Source organism: Triticum urartu, chromosome 7 (assembly GCF_003073215.2).
Source record: "Triticum urartu cultivar G1812 chromosome 7, Tu2.1, whole genome shotgun sequence".
Classification (NCBI taxonomy): domain Eukaryota; kingdom Viridiplantae; phylum Streptophyta; class Magnoliopsida; order Poales; family Poaceae; genus Triticum; species Triticum urartu.
Genome location: NC_053028.1, coordinates 351,593,701 through 351,617,148, shown reverse-complemented (window position 1 = coordinate 351,617,148; position 23,448 = coordinate 351,593,701).

The following is a 23,448-nucleotide window of genomic DNA, read 5'->3' as shown; positions in this document are numbered from 1 at the left end:
GGACTATTGTCGGTGTCAAAACCGGCGGATCTTGGGTAGGGGGTCCCAAACTGTGCGTCTGAGGTTGATGGTAACAGGAGACAGTGGACACGATGTTTACCCAGGTTTGGGCCCTCTTGATGGAGGTAAAACCCTATGTCCTGCTTGATTAATATCGATGAGTATGGGCGTTGCAAGAGTTGATCTACCACAAGATCGTAATGGCTAAAACCCTAGAAGTCTAGCCTATGTGATTATGATTGTCCCTATGGACTAAAACCCTCCAGTTTATATAGACACCAAAGCAGACTAGGGTTATACAAAGTCGGTTATAGATAAAAGGAATCTTCATATCCGAACGCCAAGCTTGCCATCCACGCCAGGAGAGTCCCATCCGGACACAGGTGAAAGTCTTCAGTCTTGTATCTTCATAGCCCATCAGTCCGGCCCATGTCCAACAGGCCGGATGCCCGAGGACCCCTTAATCTAGGACTCCATCAGTAGCCCCCGAACCAGTCTTCCAATGATGATGTGTCCGGCGCACAGGTTGTCTTAGGCATTGCAAGGCGGGTTCCTCCTCCGATTACTTCAAAGTCCCTGACTTAAAGAGCAATATTCGACTTTACATTTAATGTCGCGCCCATCGGCTTCCACGCCATCCTGACTTTAGCCTCCACGTGTCGAGTGAATACGAGAGGTCGGGGTATTTTTGCACATATCACCCTGACCATACAAGAAATGCGCCTATTTAGAGAGATTGGATCTCAGATCCATTCCACACCTTGCGAACAAATCCTCAGAGCTCGCTAGGAGAAACCACTCCAACATGCTAGCGTTCCCAGCTCTTCCTCCCGCCCCCACGGCTCCGAAAAAGGTGATTGGTAGAGATGTTCCATTTCTCACGGTCAGCTGACGAAGCTGCAAAACAGGGCTTTCTTCCCCCGTGGATCTAGTCCCCGTCCGAGTAGGATCGACGTCCTTTAACGGCAGGGTTCAGGCGGAGAATTTCCCCAATCCATCGAGGGGAACGAGTGTGCTTCATTCCCTACTTGCTAAGGGGTGTCGGATTTCCAATCCACCCATTCCTCCGAGGACTTCTGGAGTATTATGGCCTCCAACTGCACAATTTTACTCCTGCCTCCATCCTGCACATTGTGGGTTACGTTGCTCTTTGTGAGCTATTCCTGGGCTGTGAGGCCCATTTTGAATTATGGAGGAAACTGTTCTGCCTCGTCCCTCGTAACCAAGGGGGATCAATATTCGAAGTGGGAGGAGCCGAGGTATGGCGCATCGCCAGGACCGGATACCTGTCCGGCACGCCGAAGAAGGCATCTGAAGAGTGGCCTTCCGAATGGTTCTATATTGACGACGTTGCTCTTCCTGACCCAGTTCGGACAGGTCTCCCCGAATTTTCAAGCGCTCCATTGAAGAAACACCATAACTGGCGCCCTCGGAGCCTCAAGGAGGAGGATAGCGCGGAAGTCAATCAGTTGATGGGAATATTAAGATGCTCGCCCAGTCCGGATTATCAACAATTGAGGTAATGGTGATTTCTATAGTGCGGGGGGTCCAACCACTCCAATACAGAGGGCTTCCCATGTGGCATTATAATGGGAAAGATGACGCCTCACGCTGTGGTCGGAAGGGACCGAAAACCCCTGCCGCTTTGGCCAAAATATTGGTCAAACTGTACAAAGGGTAGAAGGAGGAGTTCACTCGTCTCCAATGTCAAGATGGATTTTCCATGTATAATCCTCCTAGCTGGGTAAGTTCCAATTCCACCATTTTACTCAATTCTCACCCTGAATCATTTCTAATGGATAGTAACCTATCCAAACGCAACAGGAATGGAAGGCTACCAAGGGGATCCATAGCCCCGCCCCCCAGCCGAAGGGGCACAACCGGGACCTTTACCCCGGATTCGAAGAGGACCCGGACATATTTGTGGAGCTTGAAAATGGAGTGTTCTACCAGACGAGCTATGATGGTACGGAAGTGCCCATCATTGTCGATTATCCCGGCCTCCTCCCTGCTTTGCATGTAAGTAATTTTAGCAGTCACCTTCTTCAAAGGAGCTTCCTTATTATGCCTCACCCACCGCACTATTTCGTGCTCCAAAGGGGAGGCGCTCGACGCCGCAATGCGCAACAGAAGCATCTCCGAGGAGAGCGGCGCCCGCGCCGATCAGATCTTCAAAAAGAAAGGCAAATGATAATACGGCAGAACCTTCATCAAATAGGTAAGGCTTTCTTTTAAAAATACGCCTCTTGGTCGCCACATCAATTCATGACGTTATCCACCGCATTCTATCAGGAAAATTGTCCGCCAGACTATGTCCGGGGATCCTGCCGGTCGTGCCTCCACTAGCCAGGTTCCAGACCCTGCCCTAAGGACGGGGGCTGACAAGGGAGTGGCGCCGAACTATCCTTCCACAGAGGATTCGGACGATATGTCCGTCACGAACTCTAAAGTGGAGAGCACCATGAATCATCGTTGTCGGAGGGCCGTTCTCCGTGTACCCGGCTTTTCAAAGGAGGCATTCGATGCTTTCAGCTCGGCCTATGCATACATCCAAGCTGCTCAGGATGGACTTGCCACAGCCACGGACCAGCATCTAAAAGATATGCGGGTAAGTGTAGATTTAATAATCATATACCAGTAGCCCCCGAGACTTAAAGCAGTTGATACAACTGATTGAAGGATCATTGTATAATCAGGCACTTATAGAGAAGAATAGCATGGCTCTCAAGAGCTAGCAAAGTGTCAGACTCAGCTAACTGCGGCTACCGCCGAATTGGAAAAATCCAAGGAGACACCTCCTAGTAATGCTTCTCCCCATTAGAAAAAAGTATAATCAAGTACCAGTTGTATTAATACTGTTGTGTTTTTGCTGATAGAATCAATAGAGCAATTGAGAGGGAAACTGAAGGAAGCCCAGGCTGGTGAAAAAGAGGCCAAAAGACAACATGCGGCAGGCAAATGTGTGCTGACGCGGGTCAGGGATGAGAAGAAAAAGCTGCAGGATTCCCATACCCAACTTGGCAAAGAACTGAAAGATGTTCGAGCCCAGCTAGCTAGCGCCGTTAAGGAGAATAGGAGGCTACAAGGCAGCATATTAAGTGTGCTCTTCAAATTTGCCTCCCTATAATTCAGCGAGGGCCGAGACTGGCAGATTTATGTCTGCAGGCATGCTGACTAGTCGTCCCGAAGAGGAAATGTCTGGATCTCAAGGCGACCTACTACAAGAGCTGTCCCAGATGCACGAGCGAGTTCGGAAAGCAATGTGAAGTGTTGCCAAGGCTTTATGGCCATCCGCCTCTCCTCCAGGAGGCATGGCGGAGCTCGTGGAGCTGTTCAAAAAGGAGCACGACGGCGTATTCGACTATGGAAGATATCAGCCTGCTGGGAAGGTGCGAGAGAGGCCTGGGGCATGGTAAAAACATGGTATACCAAGCTTGATCCCAATCATATGGCCCGGGTCGGACCTCTAGGGTCAGATGGGAAAGAAATTCCTGTTAATTTGGTGTATGATCAAGTAGAAGTGGCCGCCAAATATTCCCGACAGGATTGTAAGCTAGACAGCCTGTTAGACGGTATAGAGGAGGAAATTTTTGAGTCCAAGTGACTATGTACTTTCCTTGACATATTTGTCCCTAGCCGGATTGTAGAACAATTGTCATGGCCAACCTTTTCGCTTCTACCTCTGGACCCGAAGGTGCGGAGTGTTTCCGAATACCGGAGCGGCAAAATAGACCGAGGTATGCATGGAAACCAGGCATAGGGGTCATAGTTGCTTGAACAGACAAGTTGTATCTGGCTAGCTATGTTATATTACACTGGGATTGTAAGAAACATCTTCCAGAGAGAATAGTTCTGTTAAGGGTTCCTTTCCCTGGGTGTACATGCGTTAATATGCATGTCCGAACTGTAATTGAAAAGATCACAGTATACGTAACATCTAGGGGTTCATAGTGGGAGGAATATATAAACATCTTTAGTCCGCCTACCGAATATTTCCTTAAGAATGCTAGCTTTCGGCTTCACCCAGTCTGAGGTACACATCCGGATGACCCGGCAGTAGCAATCGTAGAGGTTCTCCCTTTATGCCCTAGCCGAACTAACGAGAACGTATGACATAAGCACATGAGCCAGGCAGCCTAGCTTGGCCAAAACTTAAGTCATATCGATGCATATAATGGCGAAACAAAAGGTACATACGGGGATAAAACGCATATGTGATGAGCTTGATGCTCAAAAAATAACAATAATAAGCTTCGGTGCAAGAAGCCCCCAGGTATAAAGGACGTTTACATTTGAAGATGTGTATGTCATATGTGCATGTTTTGGCCGTACGAAAGCTTTAAGGCTAAAAAAGAAAAAACGAAAAGAGAGGAGAAAAAATAATGGAGACAATAGGGAGAAGGAGACGAACGAAGAGTTCGCTGCTAGGCATAGAATCTTCGAAGTCTGGCCGCGTTCCAGGAGTTCGGCTCTAGGCGATTGTCTGATGCATCACGCAGGCAGTACGCTCCTCCAGTGAGAACTTCGTCAATGATGAAGGGACCCTCCCACTTGGGCTTGAGTTTGTCCTTTTTCTTCTCCGGCAAGCATAGAACTAGTTCACTAACATTATAAGTCTTGGCCCGCACTTCTCTGCTTTGATATCTGCGGGCCTGCTGTTGATAAAATACGGAACGGGCTTTTGCAACATCGCGCTCCTCCTACAGGGCATCTAAGCTGTCCTACCGATCCATCTCGACCTCTCTCTCTTTGTACATGTGCACTCGAGGTGAGTCATGAATAATGTTGCAGGATAACACAGCCTCTGCACCATACACCATAAAGAAGGTGTATATCCGGTAGTACGATTGGGCGTGGTCCGCAGCCCCCAAAGTACGGAGTTGAGCTCCTCAACCCAATGCTTGTCTGATTCTTTCAAAGACCGCACTAGTATGGGTTTAATGCCGCTCATAATAAGGCCATTGGCTCGTTCGACTTGACCATTTGTTTGCGGATGATAGACAGAGGCGCAATCGAGCTTAATGCCTAGATTAACGCACCAGGCTTTCACCTCATCGGCTGTAAAATTGGAGTCGTTGTCAGTGATGATACTGTGTGGGGCACCATAACGGTGCACGACACCAGATAAAGTCTATCACTGGTCCGGCTTCGGCCGTTTTAACTGGTTTGGCCTCTATCCACTTAGTGAACTTATCTACCATAACCAGCAGATAGTTTTTCTTATGGCTGCCTCCTTTAAGGGGTCCGACCATATCCAGCCCCCAGACCACAAAAGGCCAAGTAATGGGGATTGTTTATAGAGCGGCGGGCGGCATATGGCTATGGTTGGCGAAAAGCTGGCATCCTACGCAATGTTGGACAAGGTCCTGTGCATCTGCTCGGGCCTTCAGCCAATAGAAACCTATACGGAAGGCCTTGCTTACAAGGGCCCGAGCCGCGGCATGGTGGCCACCGAGACCGGCATGAATTTCAGCCAAGAGCGACCGCCCCTCTTCCTCAGAGATACATCTTTGAAGTACTCCGGTAGCGTTTTTCTTGTAGAGCTCTCCTTCATGGACCTTGTAGGCTTTCGAACACCGAACAATGCAGCGAGCCTCATTCTGATCCTTAGGGAGCTCTCGCCAATTAAGGTAGGCCAAGAAGGGTTCGGTCCATGAGGCAATGACTGCCATGATAAGAGGGGCCGACGGTTTTATTTTGATGGTTGAGCCTCCGATTATATCAGTGTATTCGAAATCTGGGGTTATGATCGGATCCGGACTGGTGTTGCCGCTCTCCCCTTGTCACACCACGGATGGCTTAAAAAGCCTTTCCAGAAAGATGTTAGGTGGGAAGGAGTCGCGCTTAGCGCCGATGCGAGAAAGGACATCCGCCGCTTGATTACTTTCTCGAGCCACATGGTGAAACTCGAGCCCTTCGAACCGAGCCGACATTTTGAGAACGGTGTTACGGTAAGCCGCCATTATCGGATCTTTGGCATCGAAATCTCCATTTGTTTGAGATATTGTGAGGTTAGAGTCCCCGCGCACTTCCAGGCACTGTATTCCCATGGAGACAGCCATCCGAAGACCGTGCAATAAGGCCTTGTATTCGGCTGCATTGTTGGAGTCTGTGTATAATATTTGGAGTACGTACTGAACTGTGTCTCCGGTGGGGGACGTTAAGACAATACCCACGCCTAAGGCCGCCAGTATTTTAGAACCATCGAAGTGCATGACCCAGTTGGAATATGTGTCGTACTCTTTAGGGAGTTCGGCCTCAGTCCATTCGGTGACGAAGTCCACTAGTACTTGTGATTTGATAGCCCAGCGTGGCTTATATGTTATGCCGAATGGAAGGAGCTCAATGGCCCACTTGGCAATCTGGCCCGTGGCATCGCGGTTGTTTATTATGTCATTCAGTGGTACTTCAGAAGCCACCGTGATCGAACATTCTTGGAAATACTATTGTAGCTTCCAGGATGCCATGAAGACCGTGTATGCTATCTTTTAATAATGAGGGTACCGGGATTTGCATGGAGTTAGGATAGTGGATACGTAGTATACCGGCTTCTGGAGCGGGAATTTGTGTCCGTCCTCCTCTCGCTCGATGACAAGTACTGCGCTAACCACCTGGTGTGTTGCAGAGATGTATAATAACATTGGTTCGCCGACGCTTGGCGCAGCCAGGATCGAGTTGCTCGCTAAAAGAGCCTTTATTTCTTCCAATACGGCCATTGCCGCATCCGTCCACTCGAAGTGCTCGGTGCGTCGGATAAGTCGATAAAATGGCAATGCTTTTTCTCCTAGTCTAGAGATAAAGCGGCTTAGAGCTGCCACACATCCGGCTAGTTTTTGGACCTATTTAAGGTCTGATGGTGTAGCCAATTGTGATAAAGCTCAGATTTTGGCTGGATTTGCCTCGATTCCTCTACTAGAAACAATAAAGCCCAGTAGTTTTCCAGAGGGAACGCTGAAAACACATTTTTCTGGATTGAGCTTAATGTCATATGTCCGGAGATTATCGAATGTGAGGCGTAAGTCGTCTATTAATGACTCGACGTGCTTAGTCTTGATGACGACGTCGTCCACATATGCTTCAACTGTCTTGCCGATTTGTTTCTCCAGGCATGTTTGAATCATGTGTTGGTAGGTGGTGCCGGCGTTTTTAAGCCCAAAGGGCATAGTGTTGAAGTAGAAAGGCCCATATGGGGTAATGAATGTCGTTGCGGCTTGGTCGGATTCCTTCATTTTAATTTGGTGGTATCCGGAATATGCATCGAGGAAACACAGTGAGTCATGTCCTGAAGTGGCATCAATAATTTGATCGATGTGGGGGAGGGGGAAGGGATCCTTAGGGCAAGCTTTATCAAGGTCTTTGAAATCGACGCATAGGCGCCAGGATTTATCCTTCTTTGGCACCATCGCCAGGTTTGCTAGCCAGTCCGGGTGTTTTATTTCTGTGATGAATCCAGCCTCAATTAACTTGGTTAGATCCTCCCCCATAGCTTGTCATTTGGGTTCGGAAAAGTGTCACAGTGTTTGCTTGACCAGCTTGTATCCCTTCAATATATTGAGGTTGTGCCCGGCCAACCTGCGTGGTATTCCTGGCATATAAGGGTTCCAGGCGAATATGTCCCAGTTCTCGCGTAGGAACGCTCGTAGTGCGGCGTCCACCATTAGGTCCAGTTGTGCCCCGATGGAGGCTGTCTTCTTTGGATCCGTCGGGTGGACTTGGAATTTGACTATTTCGTTTGGTGGTTTGAAGGAGGTGGATTTGGAGTGCTTATCAAGGATTACGTTGTCCCTATCCACCGTCGAACGCAGCACGGTTAACTCCTTGGCCGCGAGGGCCTCAGATAGTGCCTCAAGGGCCAGGGATGCTGTTTTGTTTTCGGCGCGGAGGGCTATATCCGGATCACTAGTGATAGTGATAATACCATTGGGCCCGGGCATCTTGAGCTTCATATACCCGTAATGAGGTATGGCTTGGAAGCGTGTGAATGCATCTCGCCCCAACAGGGCGTGGTATCCACTGTTTAAAGGGGCCACTTGGAAGTTTATCTCTTCGGACCGATAGTTCTCCGGTGTGCCGAATACCACGTCAAGTGTAATTTTTCCCGCGCATCGTGCCTCCTGACCGGGAATGATTCCTCGGAAGGTCGTGCTACTTTGCTCGATACGGCTCCTGTCTATTTCCATTTTATTGAGGGTATCCTCGTAGATGAGGTTTAGTCCGCTGCCGCTATCCATGAGCACTCTGGTGAGCCGAAAACCGTCCACAATTGGATTGAGAACCAGGGCGGCTGGTGCCCGGGCTGTCCGGAATTTTGGTTCGTCACTACCATTGAAGGTTATGGCCGTGTCATTCCAAGGGTGTATTGTTGTGACTTGGCAGACTTCGGCGAGGTCGCGTAGGGCCCTTTTGCGCCGATTGTTTTAAGCGAAAGTCTCAAAGACCGTCAATACCCTGAGGTCGTCGCCTTCCGGGGGTTGTTGCTCTGAGGTATTTTTGGTGAGGATATCCTCGCCACTCTTGGCCACTTGCCGGAGTATCCAACATGCTCTAAGGCTGTGGGTAGGTATGGTATCCGGTGTTGTGTGTATTTTGCATGGCCTATCAAGCCATCCCTCTAGAACGGTTCCACACCCCATAATGGGTTTGGATTTCTTTACTGCTGTGTCGGACGCCCCATGAGGGTGCATCCTTTTTGCCTGGATGAAGGGTTGAGTGGAAACTGGTGGTTCCCAGCGAGCTGCTTGAGTTTTCCACGCACTTTCCATTGCATAGTACTTCTGTACTATGGCTGCCAAGTCCAGGAAGTGTAACACGTGACGGCGGTTGATGGCGTTGAGGATTCCTTCATCCGTACAATTACTGCGGAATATTGAGATCGCATCTTCGTCGCGGCAATCTTTAATCTTGTCCTTGACAAGGAGGAATCTGGCCCAAAAGTGATGGACTATTTCCTGAGACTGCTGCCGTAGATATGTGAGATCGCATATATCTAGGTGGGGGGGGATTTTAATCCAAATCCTGACCCAATTTGGGAACCGGAGTTTGAGAAATTTTCGAGCTTGATAGTTCGGGCTCCGGGAGATCGACCAATTTTTCAGGTCTACCGTCTGATTCCGGGTTCAGAGAGCAAGGCATGTCGTTCCGTAGACAGGTATCTGGCTCTTCGAGCTCGGAGATCCAAACATAGTTCATCCCCAATATAGAGGGAGAGTTGTTGTTTTCCTCCTCTACTACCGCTATCTGATGGGTGGTCGGTGGAGATTTGATTTCTCTCCGATCGGGTTTAAGCCCAATCCGATCGTAGTCTGTAGTGACCCCTAAGGTGGCGATGTGATCCAGGAGTTCATTCAAGGATGACAATTCCATTGGATCCATCCGTTTGGAGTATTCAGAGTCAATTCGGAGGCGATTTTCGATGACCCGAGAAGTCATCGTCGGCTCACCGGCCGAACGGGCGGTCATGATGAAGCCACCCAGCCGGAGGGTTTGGCCCGGGGCCAGAGCTCCTTCGGCTGTGATATTGCCGTTGATCAAAAGGTGAACCATCAACCCTGACTTCGACGTCACAGAGGAACTCTCAATGAAAGCACCAATGTCGGTGTCAAAACCGGCAGATCTCGGGTTGGGGGTCCCGAACTGTGCGTCTGAGGTTGATGGTAACAGGAGACAGGGGACACGATGTTTACCCAGGTTTCGGCCCTCTTGATGGAGGTAAAACCCTATGTCCTGCTTGATTAATATCGATGAGTATGGGGGTTACAAGAGTTGATCTACCACGAGATCATAATGAGTAAAACCCTAGAACTCTAGCCTATGTGATTCTGATTGTCCCTACGGACTAAAACCCTCCATTTTATATAGACACAGAGGAGACTAGGGTTATACAAAGTCGGTTACAGAGAAAGGAATCTTCATATCCGAACGCCAAGCTTGCCATCCACGCCAAGGAGAGTCCCATCCAGACACAGGTGAAAGTCTTCGGTCTTGTATCTTCATAGCCCATCAGTACGGCCCATGTCCAACAGGTCGGATGCCTGAGGACCCCTTAGTCCAGGACTCCCTCAACTATCATTATCAACCTTACATCTTTTGGCATTCACACTATGAATATGTGTAACATCATGTTCGAGATTGAATGAAAATAAACCATTGACCAGCGGGGCATGACCATAAACATATCTCTCATATAAATAGAACCATTATTCTCGAATTTAAATGAGTAGCCACCTCGCATTAAACGAGATCCAGATACAATGTTCATGCTCAAAGCTGGCACTAAATAACAATTATTGAGGTTTAAAACTAATCCTGAAGGTAGATGTAGAGATAGCGTGCCGACGGCGATCACATCGACCTTGGAACCATTCCCGACGCACATCGTCACCGCGTCCTTTGCCAGTCTCCGCTTATTCTGCAACTCCTGTTTTGAGTTACAATTATGAGCAACCGCACCGGTATCAAATACCGAGGAGCTACTATGAGCGTTGGTCAGGTACACATCAATAACATGTATATCACATATACCTTTGGCGTTGCCGGCCTTCTTATCCGCTAAGTACTTAGGGCAGTTCCGTTTCCAGTGACCATTTCCCTTGCAATAAAAGCACTGAGTCTCGGGCTTGGGTCCATTCTTTGGCTTCTTCCCGACAACTGATTTACCTGGCGCGGCAACTCCCTTGCCGTCCTTCTTTAAGTTCTTCTTACCCTTGCCTTTCTTGAAACTAGTGGTTCTATTCACCATCGACACTTGATGTTCCTTTTTGATTTCCACCTCCTCTGATTTCAGCATTGAATATAACTCGAGAATGGACTTCTCCATCCCTTGCATATTATAGTTCATGACAAAGCTCTTGTAGCTAGGTGGAAGCAACTGGAGGATCATGTCAATGACCGAGTCATCTGGAAGATTAACTCCCAGCTGAGACAAGCGGTTGTGCAACCCAGACATTTTGAGTATATGCTCACTGACAGAACTGTTTTCCTCCATCTTACAACTGTAGAACTTGTCGGAGACTTCATATCTCTCGACCCGGGCATGAGCTTGGAATACCATTTTCAGCTCTTGGAACATCTCATATGCTCTGTGTTGCTCAAAATGCTTTTGGAGCCCCGGTTCTAAGTTGTAAAGCATGCCGCACTGAACCAGGGAGTAATCATCACTATGCGACTGATAGGCGTTCATAACGTCTTGAGTTGCTGGGTGATACGTCTCCAACGTATCTACTTTTCAAAACACTTTTGCCCTTGTTTTGGACTATAACTTGCATGATTTGAATAGAACTAACCCGGACTGACGTTGTTTTCAGCAGAATTGCCATGGTGTTATTTTTGTGCAGAAATAGAAGTTCTCGGAATGACCTGAAACTTCATGAAGAATATTTTTGGAATATATAAAAAATACTGGTGAAAGAATCAAGACGAGGGGGCCCACACCCTGTCCATGAGGGTGGGGGCGCGCCTACCCCCCTGGGCGCGCCCCCCTGCGTCGTGGGCTCCTTGGAGCTCCACCGACCACAACTCCAACTCTATATATTCACGTTCGGGGAGAAAAAAATCAGGGAGAAGGATTCATCGCGTTTTACAATACGGAGCGCCGCCAAGCCCTAATCTCTCTTGGGAGGGCTGATCTGGAGTCCGTTCGGGGCTCCGGAGAGGGGAATCCGTCGCCATCGTCATCATCAACCTTCCTCCATCACCAATTTCATGATGCTCACCTCCGTGCGTGAGTAATTCCATCGTAGGCTTGCTGGACGGTGATGGGTTGGATGAGATTGATCATGTAATCGAGTTAGTTTTGTTAGGGTTTGATCCCTAGTATCCATTATGTTCTGAGATTGATGTTGCTATGACTTTGCTATGCTTAATGCTTGTCACTAGGGCCCGAGTGCCATGATTTCAGATCTGAACCTATTATGTTTTCATGAATATATGTGAGTTCTTGATCCAATCTTGCAAGTCAATGGTCACCTACTATGTGTTATGATCCGGTAACCCCGAAGTGACAATAATCAGGACCACTTCCGGTGATGACCGTAGTTTGAGGAGTTCATGTATTCACTAAGTGTTAATGCTTTGGTCCGGTACTCTATTAAAAGGAGTCCTTAATATCCCTTAGTTTCCAATAGGACCCAGCTGCCACGGGAGGGTAGGACAAAGGATGTCATGCAAGTTCATTTCCGTAAGCACGTATGACTATATTCAGGATAAATGCCTACATTACATTGATGAATTGGAGCTAGTTCTGTCACCCTATGTTATAACTGTTACATGAGGAATCGCATCCGACATAATTATCCATCACTGATCCATTGCCTATGAGCTTTTCATATATTGATCTTTTCTTAGTTACTTTTCCGTTGCTACTGTTACAATCACTACAAAACCAATACTCTTACTTTTGCCACCGTTATCGTTACTTCCATATTACTTGGCTACTAAATACTTTGCTGCAGATATTAAGTCTTTCAGGTGTGGTTGAATTGACAACTCAAATGTTAATACTTGAGGATGTTCTTTGGCTCCCCTTGTATCAAATTAATAAATTTGGGTTGAATACTCTACCCTCGAAAACTGTTGCGATCCCCTATACTTGTGGGTTATCAAGACTATTTTCTGGCGGCGTTGCCGGGGAGCATAGCTCTATTCTTTGAGTCACTTGGGATTTATATCTGTTGATCACTATGAAGAACTTGAAAGATGAAAGAACCAAGATTTTTCCCTCAACTACGAGGGGAGGTAAGGAACTGCCATCTAGCTCTGCACTTGATTCACCTTCTATTTTGAGTAAACTTGCGAAACCTACACCTACTATTCATTCTGATATGTCGCATGTTATTGATTATGCCACTTCTGCTTTGCATGATACTTATGGTGAAACTACTTCTATTCTTGATAATACTGTGCCACTAGGTGAATTTCTTGATGAACAACTTGCTAGGGTTACAGAGAATGAAATTATTGAAACTGATAATATTGATGAAAGTGATGATGAAGATTCTCCCCCTAGATATGAATTGCCTGTGGTGCCTGAGGGTTATGTTATGGATGAAGAAACTGCTAGAGACTTCTTAGCTTGCAATGATAGATATGATCTTAAGAAATTATTAGCTAAGCTTAAAGAAAAATCTTTGAATGCTAGAATGAAATATGACCCTGCTTTTGCAACTTCACCTATCTGTATTTCCGATAAGGATTATGATTTCTCTATAGATCCTAAGATAATTACTTTGATTGAATTTGATCCTTTCTATGGCTATGAATCTAAAACTGTTGTGGCACATCTTACTAAATTAAATAATATAGCCACCCTATTCACTAATGATGAGAAAACTCGCTATTACTTTATCCTTAAGTTATTTCCATTCTCATTAAAGGGTGATGCTAACACATGGTTTAATTCTCTTGATCCTGGTTATGTGCGTAGTCCCCAGGATATGATTTATTACTTCTCTGCTAAATATTTCCCCACTCATAAGAAACAAGCTGCCTTAAGGGAAATATATAATTTTGTGCAAATTGAAGAAGAGAGTCTCCCACAAGCTTGGGGAGGCTTCTTTGATTACTTAATGCTTTGCCTGATCATCCTCTCAAGAAAAATGAAATACTTGATATCTTTTATAATGGACTAACTGATGCTTCCAGAGACCACCTGGATAGTTGTGCTGGTTGTGTTTTCAGAGAAAGAACTATTGATCAAGCTGAATTGCTATTGAATAATATGTTGAATAATGAAAATGATCGGACACTTCCTGAACCAACTCCTAAGCCAACTCCGAAGAAAAGGGGTATTCTATTTCTCAGTCCTGAAGATATGCAAGAGGCAAAGAAATCTATGAAAGAAAAAGGTATTAAAGCCGAAGATGTTAAGAATTTACCACCTATTGAAGAAATACATGGTCTTGTTAACCCGACACAGGTATTGAAGGTAAATTCTCTCTATAGATTTTATGAAGGTGATATTCCTCATAATAAGTCTGCTAGACAATGCTTAGATGAGTTTGATAATTTTATTGTTAAACAAGAAAACTTCAATGGTTATGTTGGTAGACAATTGAAACATAATGCTTATATGATTGAACACTTGAGTGATTATATGTCTAGAGTTAAAGGTGAACTTAAACTTATTGGTAAACATGCTTCTATGGTTACCACTCAAGTAGAACAAGTACTTAAATCTTAGAATGATTTGCTCAATGAATTAGATAATAAGAAAAATGATAATGTTGTTAGAGTTGTGACTAGACGGGGTAAAATGACTCAGGAACCTTTGTATCCTGAGGGCCACCCTAAGAGAATTGGGCAAGATTCTCAGAGAACTAATATTGATGCACCTAGTTCTTCTAAGAAGAAGAAGAAGAAAAAGAAAAATGATAGGACTTTGCATGCTTCTAGTGAACCTGTTGTTGACACACCTGAGAATCCCAATGATATTTCTATTTCTGATGCTGAAACACAATCCGGTAATGAACATGAACCTAGTGATAATATTAATGATGATGTTCATGTCGATGCTCAACCTAGTAATAACAATGATGTAGATATTGAACCTGTTGTTGATCTTGATAACCCACAATCAAAGAATCAACGTTATGATAAGAGAGACTTTGTTGCTAGGAAGCATGGTAAAGAAAGAGAACCATGGGTTCAAAAACCCATGTCGTTTCCTCCTAAACCATCCAAGAAAAAGGATGATGAGGATTTTGAGCGCTTTGCTAAAATGATTAGACCTATCTTTTTGCGTATGTGTTTGACTGAAATGCTTAAAATGAATCCTTATGCTAAGTACATGAAAGATATTCTTACAAATAAAAGAAAGCTACCGGAAGCTGAAATTTCCACCATGCTTGCTAATTCTACTTTTATAGGTGGAATACCAAAGAAACTAGGAGATCCTGGAGTACCAACTATACCATGCTCCATTAAAAGAAACTATGTTAAAACTGCTTTATGTGATCTTGGAGCCGGTGTTAGTGTTACGCCTCTCTCTTTATATCGTAGACTTGATTTGAATAAGTTGACACCTACTAAAATATCTTTGCAAATGGCTGATAAATCAACTGCTATACCTGTCAGTATTTGTGAGGATGTGCCTGTTGTGGTTGCAAACGTTACTATATTAACAAACTTTGTTATTCTTGATATTCCCGAGGACGATAGTATGTCCATTATTCTTGGAAGACCCTTTTTGAATACTACAGGGGCTGTTATTGATTGCAATAAAGGCAATGTCACTTTTCATGTTAATGGTAATGAGCATATGGTACACTTTCCAAGGAAACAACCTCAAGTCCACAGTATCAATTCTATTGGAAAAATTCCAACAATTACTATTGGAGGTTTTGAATTTCCTCTTCCTACTGTCAAGAAGAAATATGATATTCTTATTGTTGGGGATGCGTATATCCCCGTTGAGGTAACCTAGTGTTATTCAAAAATTCTCCGGTTTCATGTTATTCGGAAAGACTTTGTTAACAAGACTTGATCAACCTTGTCAGTAGATTCCTTTTGATGAGCATGGCAAGGATGAAGTTAGAAAGCACAACTCTCTGTATCCTCTTTTTACTTTTTGTTATTTAGATTAAATAAAGCAAAAATAGTATATTATGTTTGTTTTCTGAATTATCCTTGCAATAAAAAATACCCCGAAAATAAAAGTTCTCCCAATGTCCTAAAAATTTAATATATTTTTTCTAGAATATTTAAGAATATTTGGCACTGAGAACACACCAGGGGGACCCACCATGTGCCCACGAGGGTGGAGGGCGCACCCACCCCCTGGGGCGCGCCCCCTGCCTCATGGACCCCACGTGGCCACCCTCCACTTATTCCTGCACCCACACACTTCGTCTTCCTCCAGAAAAAATCCTCCACCAGCTCAAACCCGAGTTCTAGCTCATCTTGCTGCCATTTTCGATCTCCTTGCTCAAAGATCCATTCACAAAACTGCTTTGGGGGATTGTTCTTCGATATGTGACTCCTCCAATGGTCCAATTAGTTTTTGTTCTAGTGCTTTATTTATTGCAATTTTTTGCTGCTTAGGTGACCCTGTTCTTGAGCTTGCATGTCAAATTTATGTGGTCAAAAGTAGTTTTAATGCATGATATGGCCTCTAGGCACTTGTAGGAGTAGTTGCTATCTATCTTGTTGAGTTTGGTTCACTTTTATTTTGAGTCACTAAAAATTTCAGAAATTTTTCAGAGGAAATGATGAAGAGATTGTTGAGGGGCTCTTCGAGCCAGAGCTCGAAGGATAAGAAAAATGAAGAGATGTAATGCCCACGATGCGGCTATATCTCCCACATGTCGGAGCACGACTTAGAGGCATAACCGCATTGTAAGCAATGTCGCAAGAGGGGTAATCTTAACACATCCCATGTACTGAATAAGAAAAGAGGTACATAGTTGGCTTACAATCGCCATGTCACACAATACATAAATATGTCATTACAATCATCCAGATACAATCAAGGTCCGACTACGGAACCAAAATAAATACAACCCCAAATGCATAATGTCCCTGATCGCCCCAACTGGGCTCCACTACTGATCGTTTGGAAAGGAAACGTAGTATCATCCTGAGTCCTCATCGAACTCCCACTTGAGCTCAGTCGCATCTCCTGGAACGGTATCATCGGTCCCTGGATCTGGTTTTGAAGTAATCTGTGAGTCATGGGGACTCAGCAATCTCACACCCTCGCGATCAAGACTATTTAAGCTTATAGGTAGGGAAAAGGTATGAGGTGGAGCTGCAACAAGCACTAGCATATATGGTGGCTAACATACGCAAATGAGAGCGAGAAGAGAAGGCAAGGCTCGGTCGAGAAACTATGATCAAGAAGTGATCCTAGAACAACCTACGTTCAAGCTTAACACGAGACCATGTTCTCTTCCCGGACTCCGCCGAAAAGAGACCATCACGGCTACACACGTTGTTGATCCATTTTAATTAAGTTAAGTTTCAGGTTTTCTACAACCGGACGTTAACAAATTCCCATCTGCCCATAACTGCGGGCACAGCTTTTGAAAGATCAAATCCCTGCAGGGGTGTCCCAACTTAGCCCATCACAAGCTCTCACGGTCAACAAAAGTTATTCCTTCTCCCAGGACGGCCCGATCAGACTCGGAATCCCGGTTACAAGACATCTCGACAAAGATAAAACTAAACCAGCACAGCCACCTGAATGTGCTGACAAATCCCGATAGGAGCTGCACATATCTCGTTCTCAGGGCACACCGGATTGTCCAAACTTCCGGTAGGCCATCCCAGAGTTGCCCCTGGTGGCCACCGGCGGCTGACAAGTTGGACCAACACTCAGAGGAGCACTGGCCTGGGGGTTTAAAAAAAGATGATCCTTGAGTCCGCGGAACCCAAGGGAAAAAGAGGCTAGGTGGAAAATGGTAAAACCAAGGTTGGGCCTTGCTGGAGGAGTTTTATTCAAGGCGAACTGTCAAGGGGTTCCCATTATAACCCAACCGTGTAAGGAACGCGAAATCAAGGAACATAACACCGGTATGATGGAAATTAGGGCAGCAAGAGTGGAACAAAACACCAGGCATAAGGCCGAGCCTTCCACCCTTTACCAAGTATATAGGTGCATTAAAATAGACAAGATGTAAAAGTGATATCCCAACAATAAACATGTTCCAACAAGGAACAAACTCCAATCTTCACCTGCAACTAGCAACGCTATAAGAGGGGCTGAGCAAAGCGGTAACATAGACAAACAATGGTTTGCTAGGACAAGGTGGGTTAGAGGTTTGACATGGCAATATGGGAGGCATGATAAGCAAATGGTAGGCATCGTAGCATGGGCATAGCAATAGAGCGAGCAACTAACAAGCAAAGATAGAAGTGATTTCGAGGGTATGGTCATCTTGCCTGCAAAGTTCTCCTAGTTGACGTAAGCTTGATCCTCATAAATGTTCTCAATGGGTTCCTCGATAACATACTCGTCTCCCGGCTCTACCCAAAGCAAGAACACAAGCAAAGGGAGACACAATCAACCACGGTGCAATGCGCAAGCAACATGATGCAAAACATGGCATGATATGCGGGTTGTGATATGCAATGCATATGCATGCTCCGGAAGGAAAAGATTGAACCAGGCCTCAACTTGGAAAACCAAGAGTGCCGCTGGAAAGATGAGTTGATTTCGATCGAAATCGATATAAAGATCACCGGAATCGGATGCACGGTTTGCAAATGGCAAGCAAAACAATAATGGCACAAAGCTGCGATTAACAGCACGAGGCCATCTAAATGCATCAAGAACAACAAGCTACTGCACTCTAACATAACAACAAAGCACATGGCAGTGATCCACTCAAGATGATTGACAAAATATGAACACTGAGCTACGGCTAATACACACAATAGCAGGTTCAAACAAGCATGGCAAAAGTGCAAAAGATAACAGGTTCATAGACTTAGTGAAAATAACATGTTAGGATTTAACATCAGGAAGCAATGTTTAGAGCAAGATAACAACATGCTACAGGAACATATCATGGCAAAGCAAGTAATGGCATGAAACTTCACAAAGCATATAACAAAATTCCCTTACTGACCATAAGCCAAAACGGATCAGAAAATACAATGGCAACCATGTGAACATAGCAAGTTTCGTTAACAGATTCAGACTTAGCAGAAAACTGGAACATGGAAAAACAGATTTACATAGGCATGTTTACGAGCTCGATGCAATCACCACAAGGCATTGCATGACAAAATACGCATACACCCAGCAAGTATACATGATGAATAAGCTAACCATGGCAAGAACACTCTCATAGCATGCATGGATAAACTATAACAACCTCGGCAAAATTGATTAACATGTAAACAATCTGCCAGGAACATTTTATAGAAAAAGTAGAGCAAGATTGAGTCATGCTAGGGTGCTCCATAATTGCAAACAAAGACATGGATGGTGTCTGAGTAATGGGTCACGGGTAGGCTAACCTGAGGCCCATAGCCTTTCAAGACTTCGGGGCTGACTGCGCCCCTCAAGACACGGACGGAGAGCCGGCTTCGGGGGGGCGGTTGAAGGAATGGCCGGCTGCCCATAAGCGTCCGAGTCCTGCGGATGAGATCGAGACCGGCTGACTCCGACTGGCGGCTTCCGGAGTCGCCGGCCACGGGAAGTCGGCCCACGACGTCAACGAAGCCCATGCCCTCATCAGGGGGGATGGGACAGGGAGTGGCGACAGTGAAGCCCACTCCCTCCCCTTTTTCTGGGGGATGGCCAGAGCACAGTGCGCCGTAACAGTGGAGATCTCCGTCCGGCACAGCACTGTGCCATGCGATCCCTGACGCCAGCAACAGTGGGTGGAGTCCTGTACCCACGACGTCTGACAGTACGATCCATGGAAGACGGTCCCCACCAGACAGTGAGAGTCCAGAAGACGGTGAGAGCGCCCCAAGTCGGACCAGTAGGGAACCGGCCTCCGGGAGTCGGCCTGCCCCTCCTACTGGTTTCCCGCGCCATTAACCAGAAGAGACGGGGAGTGGTTACAGTAATCATCTGCCAGGCGGCATGACTGCAGCCACGACCCCATGACCAAGCCTGCGTCATTAGAGGCACGGCTACAGTAATCAGCAGCCGGCAGGACCCGCCAGCGGCGGGTGCTGCCTGTCAGCTCCGTACTTGGCCAGTCGGCTGGGCTCACCAATCGGCAGGCCCCAACAGTCGGCAGGAGGGCCCGCAGGCGAAGAGACTGACAATTGGGCCCTGCATCCCTATAGTTTACCATTGTACCCCCGAGGGTAGGCTTATATAAACCCCCCGAGGCACCCATGCAAAGGGTTCCAATTCATTAGAACTAGACCAGACCTTAGAGAAGAGGGAGAGCCAGCCTAGCCTCATCCTGTCCACAGATACAGCTCGAGGAGCACCTTTGTACTCACTTTGCCTTAGTGATCATGCGGAGACCCCGTAGAGCAGGACTAGGGGTGTTATATCCTAGGAGAGCCCCAAACTTGGGTAAAGTACGCCGGTGTTCGTGTCTACGCCTCATCCCATCTCCAGGCACCGGCGACGTTCTACTAGCCCCCACCATGATAAGCCATCCATCGGCATATGTCACACCCAACCCCCAACATTTTTGGCGCCCACCATGGGGCCAGGTGCACCATCGTCCGGAGACCTGTTCTGGACGGGAACCCTTTTCCTCCCTAGCGAGCGCAGCCAGCCCGACACGCCATACGGAGTCTGTGCCGATGCGCTACATGGCCCAGAAATCGCCTGCGCGGCCAGTTGCCTCGCCGATCTTGTAGGCGAGGTCCTCCTCTCTAACGAGCCTGCATCCGACGCAGGCATAGGCGGCCCCGAGAGCCTCCTCGCGGGCCTCCTCGATCAACTCCATGTCGCCAGCGAGCCAGCTGGGGACTTGGAGTCTGTAGGATCCACCGATCCGATGTTGGTTGACTCCGACACCGTGTTGCTTGACACGTTCCCCACCAACGTGGTGGTCTACGACGAGCCACTTCCTCACGCGGAGAGCGGCGGAAGCATCATCACGGAAGTGCTTGTCATCGATCATGGCGAGCACTACGGCGGGGGTGATTATGACCCGCTCCACGCGGTGCTGCAAGACCTGGCAGCGCCCATCCTTGAAGATGCCGACGCCGAGACACTGGAGGCACGCCGCCTTCAGCTAGTCGAAGGCGCCAAAAAGCTGGCCAGCGTGAGACGCCTGTCAGAAGCCTACCAGCGCGAGATGGACCACGTTGTGGGCGGCACGCCGGCTGCGGCTGGGCCTAGCCGCCTTGGCACGGTCCAGCAGTGCGGCACGGCTATCGCCGATCTGTTCGGGGAGAATCGCCCCATTTACACCATGCCTGCAGAGAACATTCGAGCCGCCCAGGCGGCAGCGAACGAGCTGGACAAGTTCAAGGGCGAAGAACGTTGCTTGATGACGGAGCGCATCCAGCGACTCCTTGACGCGACTGCTGAGGAGAACGAGGCCGGCGGCCACATTGATGCGCCGCGCCGACGGAATGACAACTTGCTTCCGTGCTGAGACCAAGGCGCGGAGTCTCAGACGCCAACTGGCAGCTTCGGCGGAAGAAAAGACAAGGAGCCGGCTGCCAGCCGCAGTCAGACTCGCATCACCATAGAGCGCGGCCGAGACGGTCGACCGAGAATAGTGGAACGACGGGATGACAGTCCGCCTCGTCCCCCTCGGAGGGAAAGGTGAGTTTCCCCGCCGCCTGTTGATCACCCGACGCTCGGCGACCGCCTTGGTCGCCGAGAGGGAGTCGGAGAGAACGACGCCTGCCACCAGATCGACCGTCTCCATCGATCCCTGGCGCTTGAAGAAGAAGATGAGTTGGGTCCACCGTGCTTCAGCCCCCGCATCCGAGATGAGCCCTTTCCCAAAGGGTTCACGCTCCCCAGAGACACACCCAAATACACCGGCTCTGTGAAGCCGGAAGACTAGCTGGTCGACTACTCCAGGCAGTCAGCATAGCAAACGGCAACAAGCGTGTTGCAGTGAAGTACGTTCTGCTCATGCTCCAAGGCACGGCCCGGACTTGGCTAAATAGCTTGAGGCCCTGCAGCATCAACAGTTGGGTCGACTTCACCGAAGCCTTCGTCTGCAACTTCACCAGCACGTACAAGCGGCCTCCCAAGCCTCGCCAGCTCTCCTTATATGTGCAGGGCCCCAGCGATTCAACCCGCGACTACCTCACGCACTGGGCCGAGCTTCACAACTCCTGTGAAGGCGTGCACGAGGTGCAGGCCATCGAGTACTTCACCACGGGATGCCGAGAGGGCACCCTCCTCAAGCACAAGATTCTCTGTGACAAGCCGGAAACCCTCGACGAGCTGCTGATCATAGCAGACAAGTACGCCACGGCCGACTCCTCCATGAATACGGAAATTCAAGTCAGCGCAACCGGCAAAGTGGCTCCTCAGGCTCCCCGAACACCGGCCGGAGACACCAGTCGGCGTCAACCACAGAACTACCATAAGCGCAAAGCCCCACCGCCGACTTCCACCAGCCGGCAGGTGGCGACAATCGAAAATCGGCAGCCAGAAGGGCAGCCCCTGCCCAAGCGCCAGAAGGGCGGCAAGTCCAACTGGCAGCCGGCTTTCTCATATGAGCAGCCTCTGGATGGACCTTGCAAGTTCCACAGTGGTGCGAAGCCGTCCAACCACACCACTTGGAAATGCCACTGGCTCACTAGGATAGCCAAGGGAGACGGGCTTTTGCCTCCTCCACCTGCGGTGCAGCCGCCTCCTCCGCCCCAGCAGCCGGCGGTCAGACCAGTCGGCGCAGTACAAGACGAGTACCCAGAAGAGCAGGGAGCATACGTCGTGTTCACCAGTGTGGCCGACGGTCGACGTAGCAGGCGACTGCAGCAGCAGGAGGTGAATGCAGTAGCAACTGACGCCCCAGAGTTCATGCACTGGTCTGAGAAGCCTATCAGCTGGAGCCGAGCTGACCACCCAGAAGTGATGCCCAAACCCGGCTCCTACGCTTTGGTTTTGGATGCCACCTTTGCCACAGATAAGCGAGCTGCTCGCTTTTCCAAAGTCCTGATAGACGGCGGCAGCAGCATCAACATCCTGTACAGAGACACCATGGAGAAGTTAGGAATCGGGCAGAGGCAACTACAGTCCAGCCGGACGGTGTTCCACGACATAGTTCCTGGCCTTTCCTGCTCGCCAATCGGCAAGTTCTTGATCGATGTCCTCTTCGGAGACAAAGATCATTTCCGCCGAGAGTCAATATGGTTTGAGGTGGTGGACCTAGAGAGCACATACCATGCGCTGCTTGGCCAGCCAGCCCTGGCCAGGTTCATGGCTGTCCCCCACTATGCCTACCTCAAGATGAAGATGCAGAGTTCCAAGGGGATCCTGACCATAAATGGCGACTACAAGAAGTCGTCCTCCTACGTGTCAGAGAGCAGTCGGCTGGCAGAGTCCCTCGTGATTGCAACTGAGAAGCGGCTGCTAGATCATGTTGTGGCAATGGCAAGCAAGCAGCCAGAGATGCCGCATGTCCCCAAAGAGTCTGAAGCTGAGGGCTCGTTCAAGCCGGCCAAGGAAACAAAGAAGATACCTTTGGAACCAGAGCACCCAGAGAGGTACGCTGTCGTAGGCGCCCACCTCGACAGCAAATAGGAAGGCGAGCTCGTCGATTTCCTCCGTGAGAATCGAGACATCTTCGCATGGTCCCCCAAGGACATGCCAGGTGTCCCGACGGAATTCGCCGAGCATAAATTACACGTCCGATTTGATGCCAAACCAGTCAGACAGCCTTTGTGCCGCTTGTCAGAGGAGAAGAGGAGAGTTGTTGGAGAAGAGATAGCCCGGCTACTTGAAGCCGGCTTCATCATAGAAGTATTCTTCCCAAAATGGCTGGCCAACCCGGTCTTGGTACTTAAGAAGAACAAGCAATGGCGAATGTGTATTGATTACACTAGCCTCAACAAAGCATGCCC